Source organism: Canis lupus, chromosome 1 (genome assembly GCF_011100685.1).
Source record: "Canis lupus familiaris isolate Mischka breed German Shepherd chromosome 1, alternate assembly UU_Cfam_GSD_1.0, whole genome shotgun sequence".
Classification (NCBI taxonomy): Eukaryota; Metazoa; Chordata; class Mammalia; order Carnivora; family Canidae; genus Canis; species Canis lupus.
In genome coordinates this window covers 93,426,791-93,441,136 of record NC_049222.1, presented here as the reverse complement: position 1 = coordinate 93,441,136, position 14,346 = coordinate 93,426,791, and the positions used below count along the sequence as shown (strand labels likewise).

Sequence of the window (14,346 nt, the reverse complement as noted above, 5' to 3'; positions counted from 1 at the left end):
CTCTGAGAATGTTAGAAATTTCTTGCTGTCTCTTAGATTATATATTATTTGCTGATTCTTTTTTTAAAAGAATTGTTTTATTTATTTGAGAGAGTGAGAGAGAGAGAGCGTGCACACACAAGCACAAGCAGGGAGAGGGGCAGAGGGAGGAGATGTGGACTCTCCACTGAGCAGGGAGCACAACGCAGGACTCATTCCCAGGACCCTGGGACTATGACCTGAGCTGAAGGCAGACGCTTGGTTAAGCCACCCAGGCACTCCATACTTGCTGATTCTTAGGGAAATTAAAATCAATTTTTAAAAAAAGTCTTAGTTTTTTAAGTTTGTAAAATGAAAATAACAGTAACTGTTCCATGAAGTTATCCTGGGGATTGAAGGGGGCAGCCTAGGGATGAAGAAGCTGCCATAGAGCAGACAACCAGTGTCCTAAGGCCCAGTATGGAGCTGAAAAGACTTAACATTGAACCCACTTTCCTAGTGTCACAAGAGGGACTGTAAACAAAGAACAATATACTGCCCATTTCAGAAATAACGATACCACCAAATCCGTAGTGTGTGGCATCTAGTAGATGCTTGATATATTTTCTGGATGAGCACATAAGCCTGCATCTATACCAGATGTAATATATATCAGTAGGGTCCACATGGGGATGATATATTTTCTGGATGAGCACATAAACCTGCATCTATACCAGATGTAATATATATCAGTAGGGTCCACATGGGGATGATTCCTGGAGTCATTATAGTGGCTCCAAGGTTATAGAAATTTCCATCTACCTCATCTAACAGTCCAGAGATGGGTGGGCTGTTTAGGGTGAGTAGAGTACTCTCTGCCTCAAGAAGTCATCCAGACACCCAGGTGGGTTGTTTTTTTCTGCTCTCTTCAACATGGGACTTCCACATCTGAGCACAAGGATGCTGCTACAGTTGTTTTTCTTTCCAGAGAGAAAGAGAGGAGGGAGGGAGGGAGGAAGACTGGAATAAATGACTTTGCTAAGAAAATCATATGGACCAGAACTTAGTCACATGACTAGGCTATGGAGTCACACAGTCAGGTACAAAGAAGACAAAGTTATTAATCTCTAGTTGAGCAGCCATGTGCTTAGCTAAACCTTGAACGGAGCTTATGTTAGTAAAAAGGAAGACAGTAATGGTGGATATTGAGGTCCAGTTAGCAATCTCTGCCACAAAGACCTGCCTTAGTTGTATTCCTAGGTCTAGGAGGGAAAGCTGCCATCAGTAAACATGGATCTTGTGGTGTTAGGTTGGAGTATTTTCTTCCATTTGGGGATTCTGCCTGGAGAGATTTAGACAAGCTGGAGCGTATTTGCAGGACTTCAACCAGGATAGTTAGGATTGAGATGGGACTCTAAAGTATACAAGAAATCCTTGGAGAAATTAGGTGTATTTAACTTGGAGAAGAGAACATTTAAGGACAACAAGATACCTGTTTTTAAAGGACTAAAAGGACATATGGCTAAAATGAACAAGTTAGGAAACAACAAATGCTGGCGAGGATGCGGAGGAAGGGGAACCCTCGTACACTTCTGGTGTGTACACTTCAGGGAAGGCAAGCTGGTGCAGCCACTCTGGTTCCTCAAGAAGTTAAAAATAGAGCTACCCCAAACCCAGCAATTCCACTACTAGGTATTTACCCAAAGAACACTAATGTTGTGATCCAAAAGGGCACCTGCACCTCAATGTTTATAGCAGCAGTTACAAAAGTCAAACTACAGGAAGAGCCCAGATGTCCATTGACAGATGAATAGACAAAGAAGATGTGGGATATATATATATATCCCGGAACATTACTCAGCCATCAAAAAGATGAAATCTTACCATTTACATCGATGAGAATAGAACTGGAGGGCATTATGCTAAGTAAAATAAGTCAATCAGAGAAGGACAATTATCATATGGTTTCACTCGTATGTGGAATTTAAGAAACAAGAGGATCGTGTGGGAAGGGAGGGAAAAATAAAGTAAGTTAAAATCAGGGAGACAAACCATAATAGACTCTTAACTCTAGGAAACAAACTGAGGGTGGCTGAAGGGGAGGTGGGTGAGGTTTGGGGTAACTGGGTGACAGGTATTAAGGAGGGCACTTGATGTAATGAGCACTGGATGTTATATGCAATGGATGAATCACTAAATTCTACATTAGAAACTAATGATAAGCTACATGTTAACTAATGGAGTTTAAATAACTTTGAAAAAAGGACATAAGGAGTTTTGAGTTGAAGAATGGCTAGGATTATTCTGTGTGACTTGAAGAGTAAAAGCCATGGGCTCACACCTCAGTACCCTAGGTGCTCTCCCTCCCACCCCCATGTACCACTCTACAATCCAGCCATCTTGAGTGTGCTTGAGCTCTGGTAATGAATCGTGTTTTTCTCTTACTTCTGGGTCTTTGTCCAGGTGTCTCCCCCACTGGAACACTCTTCCCTGGTGTCTCTTTTCTCACCCAGATCTTCAGCTGAGTATTTTCTGCTCATTCTTCAGATCTCACCTGAGACCTTTTAACTGTTAGGAAACCATGCCTCACATTCAAGTCTGTGTTCAGGTCCTGCCTTCTGGGTTCCCATTGCATCTTGCCTTCCTCATAATAACCTATCAACATTATCATAATGAGTGAGATTTATTACTGACCACTCCCACCAAAGTGCAGGTTTAGGGGATTTTTCTGCAACTGGATCACTTCTCTGGAGCCTGTCTTCTATTTGTCAAAAATCCCACCTTCTATTTCAAGGGACCAATGAGTGTCCTGAGCTTTTGAAAAGGAGAGGGGGTAAGGGAAGTTCAATGATTGGATTCAGTTCAGTAGTGGATTGAATAGTGTCCCCCCAAATTGATGTATACCTGGAAACTTGGAGTGGGATCCTCTTCGGAAATAATCCTGACAGGTATAATTAATTACATTAATATGAAGTCATACTGGATTAGATGAGTCCTAAATCTAATGGCTGGTGTCCTTACAAGAAGAGGAAAGGACATGCAAAAGATGAAGGCAGAGATTAGGGTCTCTATAGATTAGGGTTTCTCTAGAAAACTAATACAGATGGTCCAGGGAAAAGCAGACTGTCTTAAGGTGTCATGCATGTAGCAGTCAGTAGAGGGTCCTAACTGGGCAGCAATGGGAAGAACAGTTAACGGGATCCTTTGCACAAGTGATGTGCAGTGCTTGCTCAAATGGTAGCAGGTGATCTGCAGACATTGGCTTAGCTCTCTCCTAGCCCCCCTGATGCTTTTGGTGGATGATGATGAAAAGTTTCTCAGTGTTGACTCCACTTTGCCCAAAGTACCCCCTGAGTCCAGTCCCTCTTCTCAGCAAGCCCTGCTATTGCCCAGGTGTGACCCTTCTAGTTCATCCCCACCTTTCTTCCCAGCCCAGGTGGGGGTCACTTAGTTTCTCCTAGACCTGAACCTGGATCATCTTCTTTCCAGTTCACTGTCAAGATGGATTTCAAAGTGTGATCCCTGGAGCAGCAGCAACAATGTCACCCAGGAGGGTCCTAACAGTACAGATACTACTCATCCCGGACCTACGGAATCAGTAACACAGGGTGGTTGCCAGCAACCTGTGTTTTCATAGGTACTCTAGGCGATTCTGATGTGCCCTAGAGTTAGATCATTCTCCACCATACTGTCTTGGGGCCCTGACTCTTAATTTTTAAGGACCTTTTCTCTTGGCAGAATCCAGACATTTTAAGTCAAAATTATTTGTCTTTCAAAATTGCTGTTTCTGCTGTGGGCTTCAGGTGCCTGCATTGGACGTCACAAAAGTGAGTTCTAATCATTTCTATCCATTAGCATTTTTTGTCTTTCAAAATTGCTGTTTCTGCTGTGGGCTTCAGGTGCCTGCATTGGACGTCACAAAAGTGAGTTCTAATCATTTCTATCCATTAGCATTTCTGCTGGAATAGTCATCATTTTCATCAAGGATATGTGAAAACCTTTGGTTGACTTGGGGAAGGATGCTGTTCAAGGAAATTAGGGAAAGAAAAGCATGAAGATTACTATTTCAATATCATATTTCATTGCATTCATTAATTCACCTGTACCTCTGTCTAGACCGTAAACTCTTTGAGAGCAGGGTTCATTGTTGGATTAGTAGCACTTAGCTGTGGGCCTGGCCACTTGATGAAAAGATGAAAAAACTAGTAAGTTCTAGAGATCGTGAGTGGGGGCATTCCTGGAGGTGTTAAGCACAGGGTAGGTGCGGGGATATTGTAGAAGACATTCTTGTATCAGAAGGTGGTCAGATGAGACAAATTTTCAAGTTCTTTTCCACCCTGGGATGCTGTAATTCTTGTGATGGGATGCTGCAGAGAGAGAGAGAGAGAGAGAGAGAGAGAGAGAGAGAGAGAGGCTGTGCAGTACTTGGCACAGTGTTTAGCACATCTGTACTGAGAAATGCTTTCTAGCCTTTTGACTTCTTCAATGAGGGTACAGTAGGTGGGGTTATGGTAGCTCTTAGAAGTTCCCTGACACCACCTAGTTCCAGGACAAATTGTGAGGTGTTAGAAATACTCATTGGGAAGCATTTTATCATTCAGAGGTATCTTTTTTTTTTTTAGCTGTTATATTTGTAAATTCTCTGACTTTAATATTGAAATGTTGATTACCAGAAGCAAGATGAAAAAGCAAAGACTAAGACCTTCAGTGGGAAAAAGTGGACTTCACACACATGTGCCAAAGTGCCTGGTTGATTTTGTGTGCGCCTGGAGTCAAGGACCCTTCTAGAATGTTACTTTTGGATGGGACTTCAGAGAGCTTTTGGTTTATAGTCAAGGAAACTGAGGCCTATGGAGATGGAAAACTTCTTAACCCCACATGGCTGTTCAAGCAGACAATATATCAGGGAAATGAAAAAGGCTTGGGCCATTTCTTTAAGTGTTAAAACTATAGCTTGGCAATAAGACAGGATTTGAGAATCTTATTCATCATCATAAACCTTTGGTAACAAAACACTGTTGGTGTCTTTCCAGTGTGCCCTCTGCACTCACCTCACAAGCTGTGGTTACTGGAACTGACAAGAAGCAAGCAGGGAACTCATGTTGTCATTCTGCTGCCTACAGCCCGGGAGCACTGTGTCAGACTCCTGTCCTAAAGAGTAATAATAGTGTAATAATAGTGGATGCTTACCACACAGCGGGCACTGATTTAAGGGCAATCTGTGTTTCTAACACTGTCCATTCTCACAGTACCTGTACAATAGAGACAATCATCATCATCCTTATTTCACAGATGAGGAAACCAAGGCATAGAGAGGTGAAGAACCTCATCCAAGCAGACATCACAGTGACTCTCCTGTCAGTCATTTCTTCATATACGTGGTCATATTTGGTTTTAGGAGTCAAGAGACTTCATCTTTCTTGGGGCCCAGGACTTAACTCCTCTAGATTTCCCTACTTTAGAGGCTGACGTGCTAGTGGAGTATGATTTGGGGCAGAGCCATATTTTACTTGTTCATAAACGTGAGCAATTGGGAGGCAGAATGTCAGGTGAGGGTCCCAGATTCCACTCAGTTTCTGTCTGTTTTGCTGTGGTGGTCTGAGGTGTGAACACTTTTACCTGCTGACAGTTGGTGGGTGGGATGGGTTCCTATCTGGCTTTACTCACCTGGAGCCCCAGGTAGAGCTGTGTCCAAGTCATTCTTCAGGGACCATGGTAATATCTGGGCTGCCTTGGAGTCCCTGGGGGAGGCCTGGAGAGATCTTTTGTTTTCTTGCGCTAGACTTCTCAGGCTGTAAGGGGTGAGTCAGTCTCAAGCTTCTGGTGAATTCTGTGGAACATGCCTCACTCGCACTGAAGCCCTAGAGTAGCAGCATCCACAGCTCTTCCCAGCAATGGGCCACATGACCAGAAAACCATATGTGCCCAGCTAAACGAGCATGACGTTGCTAACAGTGATGAGTGGGAAGAGATTAGACAGCCCTCCAACATGCCTCCAACATGAGTCATATGTGCATATAGGCTTTCTTCTTCCTAATTTCCTTTTGCCCAGAATTCTTCTGAAAGCCCAGGTTCATCATGTAATTTCAGTGAACTTAACTTGAACAGCTGAACAAAAACACTTGATTCCATTGGGCTTTTCGTACATTGGTCATTGATGACAGACCTCAGGTACGGTAGGAGGAAAATGATCGATGGGGGAAATTAGGCCCAGGTTAGGGACCACAGCTTGTCACATGACATTATGGTGTAACTGCTTGTGCTCAAGTCCAGGGGGCACCACTGGCATTGACTTCAAAGTGGATGGCATTCCCCCCTGCCACCGCTCCCCTCTGCCCGTAGTTGTGCAGAAAAAACCTTTTTTTTTAAAGGTTTTTAAATTTATTTTATTCATGAGAGAGACAGAGAGTGGCAGAGACACAGGCAGAGGGAGAAGCAGGCTCCATGCAGGGAACCTGACATGGACTCTATCCTGGTTCTCCAGGATCACGTCCTGGGCTGAAGGTGGCGCTAAACTGCTGAGCCACCCAGGCTGCTCCTGATCACGCCTTTAATTAGTGACTTTGGAGGCCCCATCCATCCAGCTTCACAAAATACAAAGCTCAGATATATCCTTGCTTCTCTTTTCATCCCTCATGCCTCCTGATTTGGTACCCAGTTCCAGTGTGGGTGTCTGCCTCTTCCCCCCCCCCCCCCGCCCGACCAATAACAAGCATTTCTCAGGCACCAGCTGGGTGTCTGTCCTTCATTTCAGCTCAATTCTAATACATCTACCAGGAGATAGAGTCAGATCCTAGAGGCTAAGGGCTCAGGCCTACTACAACACTGTCCTTCACACACATTTCAGATGCCGAAGTCCAAAGTCCAGGTTGTTAGAGCACCTGAGTGGCTCAGTCAGTTAAGCGTCTGCCTTTGGCTCAAGTCATGATCCCAGGGTCTTGGGATCAAGTCCCGCATCAGGCTGCCTGCTCAGCGGGGAGCCTGTTCCTTCCTCTCCCACTCCCTCTGCTTGTGCCCCTCAAATAAATAAATAAAATATTAAAAAAAAAAAGTCCAGGCTGTCACCTGTGCTTCTGATGAACTGGCTATAGATTGGAGGTTCCAGTGACCTACTCCTTGGATTCACTTAGCTTGCTAGAGAGGCTCAGAGAACTCAGAGAAACATTTTACTTACTAGATTCTAGGTTTATTATAAAAAGATAGAACTCAGGAACAGTCAGAGGAGATGAAGAGGGCATGGTATGGAGAAGGGGTGAAGAGCTTCCTCGTTCTCTCTGAGCAAGCCACTCTCCCCAAATCTCCACATATTTATAACCCAGAAGCTCTCTGAACCCCATCCTTTCATATTTTTATGAAGATTCATTATATAGAATTTCAGATTAGAGTTGAAAATCTTGATTCATGACCTTGGGAGAGCTATCTACCTCAAGATGCTGTCTACTTCTGGGGAGGAACCTCCCCCACCCCAGTCAATTTTAATTTAAGATCTCCAGCTGGTATGCAGTTCCAAAAGTCTGAAGGAATCCTTTTTATTTATGGGGATGTGGGCCCAAGGTTCAAGTCCCTGAGGTATGGCTGCTGTCTGGGTAGTGAGGAGAGCCTGGTATGGCTCCCTTTAAGGAACCTTAAGGGCATCTGTGTTCTTTTGAGATCCTAAGTCAGAAGGGTGGGAGAAAAGAAGGAATGTTAGTTTGGAGGGTTGTAGCCAGGTATTTGATTGAAACTAGAGGAATTCGATATCCAGTTCAGTTCATATATATATAACAAAACCTCAAAGACCATGAACAGGGGAAGAATTTGATACCTACAGGTTGTGTTACAATTTTCTACTGAAACATAATTTTTCTTCTTTTTTTTTTTTTTAAATATATTTTTATTTATTCTTAAGAGACCCAGAAAGAAAGACAGAGACATAGGCAGAGGGAGAAGCAGGCTCCCTGAAGGTAGCCAGATGAGGGACTCGATCTGGGACTGAGATCACGCCCTGAGCCAAAGGCAGACGCTCAACCGCTGAGCCACCCAGGGGTCCTAATTTTTCTTCTACATTACCCATCATTTCTACATCTACTCATTTCTACTATAGATAATTACACTAAAACTAATTTATTTGCAGAATAAATCTAATTTTATTAAAGTTGGCCTGATTATTTATGTAAGTGCTGCAAGAACAGTGATTGACCATATAGGCTTTTTTTTTTAAAAGCCAGATTTAGGGATCTCTGGGTGGCGCAGCGGTTTAGCGCCTGCCTTTGGCCCAGGGCGTGATCCTGGAGACCCGGGATCGAATCCCACGTCAGGCTCCCAGTGCATGGAGCCTGCTTCTCCCTCTGCCTATGTCTCTGCCTCTCTCTCTCTCTCTCTCTCTCTCTGTGACTATCATAAATAAATGAAAAAAAATAAAAAAAATAAATAAAAAAATAAAAATAAAAAGCCAGATTTAAAAATCTGCTTTGCTGGAACTTTTCATAATGAATCTTAGATTGGACTTTTATAGGCTCTCCAGGCTAAGAAGCCAAGCCAAGAATTCATCAAACTTCACTGGTAATACCTATAGATTTGAATTCTTCTCTTCTTGAGGTCTCCAGGATATCTTGAGGTTTCTGGCCTTGCCAGGAAGTGACCTACCTTCCTCGCCTGCTAAGGCTGCCAGGAACCCCATAAGCACAGTACCCGATTGATTTTTCCAAGGAACTTATATTGGTTCCATAAAGTCAATTGTAGTATCTTAAAATTATCTGGTTACATCTGATTTTATGCATCAAATATGACATTTCAGCACAGTCTTGATCATATAGCCAATGTTTCCAATTGTGTCCTGTTGCAAAGAAAACAGATTCTTATTGAACTTATGCAAATAACTATATTGCCATGAAATAAGTATAGAGTTTCCAAATTCTGGAGGGATTGGCTAGGGAGAAAAAATAAATGTTTCATCTTTGTTTCCAGAGATACATTTTACCAAATTGCTGATAGTTTAAGAGAAAGAAGAAGATTTTCTTAACTCTAGAAAAACAAACTTTAAAGAGCCATAAAGTTTCAAACAAAAGTCATAAACATTATAAAAATTATCCTGTTCAGTCCTATGTAATTAATTCTTGTTGATCTTGATCTTTTGTTCATTTTATGAAGCCATACATTTCTGCCTTAGAGTTCTGCCAGCTCTTACCCAGTTCAGTGTTGTGATCTGAGAGTTACAAGAAACCTGAACTTGTTAGAATCCTTTCCATGGGTCTTCTTGAAGATGAAACAGTTTTGCAGGAACACTTGGAAAAGCATCCTAGTAAATCAGTAACTGTAAGGGACAAAGGACATAAAAATGGCCATAGTTAAAGAGCTGATGAGAGTTCATTATAATGCCATTGGCAAGAAAATGTGGTTATTTCTGTGATATACAGCATTTTAAGGTAATAACTAGAATTATAAGTGATTAACTTATATCAGAATATATATCAGATTTCTAGGAATTTTATATAATTGCTGAAACACTTATATTAATAATATATCCATACAAATATAATGTAATTATTCCTTCTTATTTGACAGTGCTTCTCATGTAATTTAGCATAGCAAGTAAGGGTAATTATCTAATTAATGTCTGTCTTTTTATGAGACAATAAATCTTTTGAAATGTTCCAGGGACCCTCTAAAAAATTCCAAACTTACAAGTCAGACTTCATTTAGAATTTGATTTTGGAAAGTTTGTCAAAAATATCATAAGGTTTTATATGCTTGGCTAATAGAATCACAGGTCACTGAAACAATACACTTAATTATCTATTTAACTAATGTGACAAAAGATTTCAAAGGCAAATACAGAATGTTACGTGGCTATGAGCAAAGCTTCACTCTTAAAATATTAAGAAGACTCGGTTTTCTTAAGTAATCAAAGACATGATGAAGATAGCACAGAGCACAGGATATTGTTTTAGGAAAACATGAAATATTTGTTTTCTAGGCATATTACTTGAAGGGAAAGGCCTGTCACAGTTTCTTATTGTCAAGAGCGGACCAAAAGTTTAGGAAAACCTTGTCCTTTGAGCAGATGAAAGAAAATTTGTAGTTTTAGATAAGTATATTATTGATGTCAAAGTTTATTTTTTAAAACTCTTGGAATAACAATTCAGTTTTAGCCAGCTTAAATACTCAAGGTAAAATTTCCTCTTGTCTCTTTTCCCCCAACTTTCTGTAATCCATTTAGTTTGTCCTTTGTTCTCCTCTTTCCCATTCTGAAGGAACCAACTTGACTTTAGGACAAAATTATTTTCATTTCTCTTAACAAAAAATGCATCTTCATACCTTGACATTTTCTTAGCCAAAAACACATCTTACTTTCCTTGTATACAGAGTTTTTCCCTTATTATTTCTAGTAGTTTCAATCATATTAATCAGAGTTCTTAACCCTTATAAACCTTAATTTCTAGTGAAAAGTTAGAAGTAAGCAATTGTGTACTGTTACACCAGCATTCTTTAGTTTGGCAAATTCATGACTATGTTCATAATTCCTAGAAGCATATGCTTTTTCATTAATACAATATTTCAGTGAAGCACAGGACATGTTTACTAACAGACCTAAATATCTTTAGTTCCTCTGTAGTAAGAAGCCAAAAGTAGATAAAAATTGCGTTCAGTAATTAATGTCTCATTATTTTATTTCCCTTGGAAATGATCTAGATACTCAGTGAATATGCATCATTTAACTTATTTGGTATAACTTTGTTTCAAGTTACTAAAAAGGTTTTGGATATTTTTAAGTAGACGTTGTGTAAAGTATCATTATTCTTGAAAATTTCCTTTGTAAACTTATATCTATTGATTTACTTGTTCTTAACAATTATGTTTAGGTCACCTATTGACACTTCATGAGACATTAAACAGCTGTCATCTTAAGTTTTCTTTCTTGCTGACAGATTTTATAACAGAGATATCATGAGCTTATTTGACTTTTGGTAAATCTAGGTAAAATAAAAGTATTATATTTAATGCTGATAACTCTAAAGATATACCTGTTTTAATTAAGCCAACAAACTTAAACTAACTTGTATTTACTGAAGATTGTCCTAGATCTTGTGACCTTGGAAAACATTTGAGTTAAGTTTATATTTCTGAGAACAGATTTCATTTATATAGTGACTTTTTTTTTGTCCTTAAGCTTGTTTCTCTTTAAGCCAGTAAAATAAGGCTCTTTACAAATTAATTTTGGCAATGCCATATGGAGGTAGGACAATATCACACAATTATAATATACATACATGAATGTATATAAACATACAGATAGATACAAACAGAAAGCTTATAGCTTTTGTTTTAAAGTTCTAGCCATGAAACAGGTATCATAATTTAAAAATCACTAGTTTATAGAAACAGTTGGATCTACAATTGTGTTTCTTGAAGATGGCATGAAGTCAAGTTTGTCTGCTTAGAATGGCTTTAACATGTTTACTAATCTGTGTGGAGATCTTCCAGATTTTTAATTAACCTGTTTTCCCAATAGCCCCTTCCTCCTTTTCTTTTTCTTTCCCTTCTGATAAGTAAGAATCACCTCCCTGAAGTTTGCATTGAAGAGATGGCCCTCAGTTGTGAGAGAAGGCTGGTAGAACATTTACTTCTCAGAAGCACTGGGAAAGAATGTAGGTTCCTCTAAGGAGAACTTCTGATCCTAAATCAAGAATTTTATAATACTTGCAAGGCTTTGGAGGTAAATAGGGAAGGTTTTGGGATTGGTAAAACTGATAGGAAGGCTTTGAATTCTTTCTAGAGTGGCATTTCTGTTTTTGTAAAGACTTAATTTATAAGACAAGTACAGTTGTTTTTACTTCCTCAAAGGATTGGGATGCAACCTGAATAATATCAAGGCTGTTCCACTCATCTACCTACATTATCTTCAGTTTGCTTCTTTATATCAGGGAGAAGATCTTCAACTAAGATGAAAACCAAAGGATTCCTGTGTTCTAGATATAGTGCTATTTATCTTTGTGATGTTTTTCTTTCCCATGGTTAACACAGTTTCATTTAACTTAGGGGAGAAGGTCTTAAAACCCTTCCTATCAGGGTAGCCTGGATGGCTCAGCGGTTTAGCGCCACCTTCAGCCCAGGGTGTGATCCTGGAGACCGGGTTCGAGTCCTGTGTTGGGCTCCCCGTGTAGAGCCTGCTTTTCCCTCTGCTTGAGTCTGTCTGTCTGTCTGTCTGTCTCTCTCTCTCTGTGTGTCTCTCACGAATAAATAAATAAAATCTTAAAAAAAAACCCACCTTCCTATCAAGCTTCCAGTTTGGCTAACTTCTGATCATAGAGTTACTTTAAATTCTTTATAATCTCTTGTCAAGTTTCCTGGCAGTATTGAACCAACCCAGTGGATGCAAGAGGTATCCTCAAAGAGGTATAGAAGATACAATCCTCCCATGATCCAGAGCCACTCCCAAAAATAGCCAAAGGAAAAAAGATTTAGACAATTCCCTTGAAAGCTGGCAGCAATGAGTAAGACCCTATCCACAAATGGAGTGCAACCCATATTTTTGTATGTCCATGTTTTGGGGGTTCCCAATCTGACAGTTGCCAAGCCAACTATTAGAACACAAGGACAGGGCAGCCCGGGTGGCTCAGCGGTTTAGCGCCGCCTACAGCCCAGGGCTTGACCCTGGGGTTCCGGGATCGAGTCCCGCGTCAGGCTCCCTGCAGGGAGCCTGCTTCTCCCTCTGCCTGTATCTCTGCCTCTCTTTCTCTCTCATGAATAAATAAGTCTTAAAAAAAAAAAACACAATGACAAATAAAAAGGCAGTAGCTATCCCTCGGAGAGAAAGGATCTATAACTAATGCATTCCCAAAGGGAAATTCATGAGTCACTATTCAAAGATGTTATTCTTACAAATATTTTTTTGCCTGCCAATCTGAATTCCAGAAGAAAGGAACAATGTGAAATTTTACCTTCCCCTCTTGACCAGACACAACAAACAGAGATCTGGGAGAGCTGGCTTTGGTGGGAATTCTCACCATTTGCTGGCTTTTACCAGTTTTCTCAGGATCCCATGTGCAGGCTCTGAAGCAAGTGGGGTGTCTCAGTGGGTCTCATCCTGGTCACTGGAAACTGTAGAGGAGGATAAATAAATTTCCCTCTACCTTGTATACTGACTCCTTGGCTGAGACCCCTTTTTCTCTAGGGCACCTTCTAAATGAATAGGCTTATCTAGGTTAAAAGTTCTCTACTGTGGTCATTGTAATTCAGAATTATCTTTGGTTAGGGTAACCTTTTGGTTCAGTCTTAAAACACCTGAGTCTTTACACTGGACCCAGGCTGGTTTCCAAGTTGTACCAGTCTGACCCTGGCTCCAGTCCAGTTTCTAAGTCAGGCCTGGTTTGAACTCAGACCCATTCTGACTCTGTACCCAGTCTGACTCTAGCTAGTTTCCAGAACTAGCCCAAGAAAGGAAATGCTCGAAGTCTGGAAGTTTATAGTGCAAAAACTGTGGAGCTGGCATTGAGGTACTTACCCATCACCTGCAGAGGAGCTAGAAAGCCGTGAGCCTAATGCCCAGCAGGTACCTTCCCTTGGTTGCTATTTGCTCCTTGAGGCCATGGGGATTCTCCTTTGGTTCCCTCTTATGACATCAAAACTATCAAAAGATAAACAGAAGCATATTAACAGCACCAAGCCAGAAGTAGTTAAGAGTGCTCCACCAACAGGAGCTTGGGGATGGGCTTTAATAGAGAAAAGATGGAAGAAAACTAAGGAAATTGTTGATTGGATATAGCCTAAATAAAGCCTAGTTGGCTATTTGTGGTTGATAATCCTGAGGATTTTTAATTTTGTGACCTTGAGGCATTTATAGGTTTAGATTTTGGTTTTCTTATGCAGGCAACCATGGCATTAGAGCTGCATCAGTCTAATGACCTCTTTGTTTAACTAATACAACAATCTTATTATAAATTACAATATCATAATCCTTGATTTATCTCAAATTCTAAGTCCCCCTTGGATCTGCCTACTGTCTTCATCTCCTCCAGCACTTCTCTAGGCCCCCCACTTCTATTGCCCCTCACTTAGACCACTGAAGTAGCCTCCTACTTAGTCTCTCCACATCTCTTTTGTGCCTTTTTTCCAGAATGCAGATCAATTGTGACATCCCAACCTCCTCCTACCTCCACTTCCACCTCTAGTACTACTATAATTCCTATTTGTTCTGATTCCTCTTTGCTCTTAGGACAGAGACCACAAGTTTGAACGTGGTCCCTGGCCCTGACATCTGTTCCCTGCCCACCTTTCCAGAAGCACCCTGTTTGTTCCCTTTGCTCCCTCAGCCTCACTGCTCTGTTCAGGTCCTGGAAACCCACTGTTCCTGCCTAGGATACCCTCCCTGCACCCCCATCCCCTGCTTCATAAACCTTATTCATTCCC

The 14,346-nt window shown here is 40.9% G+C and overlaps 1 protein-coding gene and 2 long non-coding RNA genes across 19 annotated transcripts in view; 1 reads left to right on the top strand and 2 right to left on the bottom strand.

Moving 5' to 3' along the window:
- GLIS3 (GLIS family zinc finger 3) overlaps positions 1 to 14,346 on the top strand; it is a 546,483-nt gene that overhangs the window by 57,007 nt on the left and 475,130 nt on the right. The window contains exons 1-2 of one of the 15 annotated variants that reach the window (XM_038527223.1): positions 2,687 to 2,906; positions 3,448 to 3,595. The exons of 13 other annotated variants lie outside the window; for them this stretch is intronic. The gene's annotated coding sequence lies outside the window, so the exon portion shown is untranslated. Of the gene's footprint in view, positions 1 to 2,686; positions 2,907 to 3,447; positions 3,596 to 14,346 lie in introns of those variants that run through there. One more of the 15 variants, XM_038527225.1, reaches the window with a different exon arrangement.
- On the bottom strand, positions 344 to 6,358 carry LOC111096946. Of its 2 annotated transcripts, XR_005354266.1 has the most exons (4): positions 5,626 to 6,354; positions 5,010 to 5,109; positions 2,404 to 3,980; positions 344 to 938 (listed from the first exon to the last, which is right to left on the bottom strand). It is a non-coding gene; the product is annotated as an uncharacterized LOC111096946 (long non-coding RNA). The 2 variants fall into 2 exon arrangements; XR_005354265.1 differs by lacking the exon at positions 344 to 938 and having other exon boundaries at positions 2,090 to 3,980; positions 5,626 to 6,358.
- LOC111096948 lies at positions 8,544 to 13,552 on the bottom strand. Of its 2 annotated transcripts, XR_005354268.1 has the most exons (4): positions 13,442 to 13,552; positions 12,945 to 13,038; positions 9,125 to 9,250; positions 8,544 to 8,773 (listed from the first exon to the last, which is right to left on the bottom strand). It is a non-coding gene; the product is annotated as an uncharacterized LOC111096948 (long non-coding RNA). The 2 variants fall into 2 exon arrangements; XR_005354267.1 differs by lacking the exon at positions 12,945 to 13,038 and having other exon boundaries at positions 13,442 to 13,541.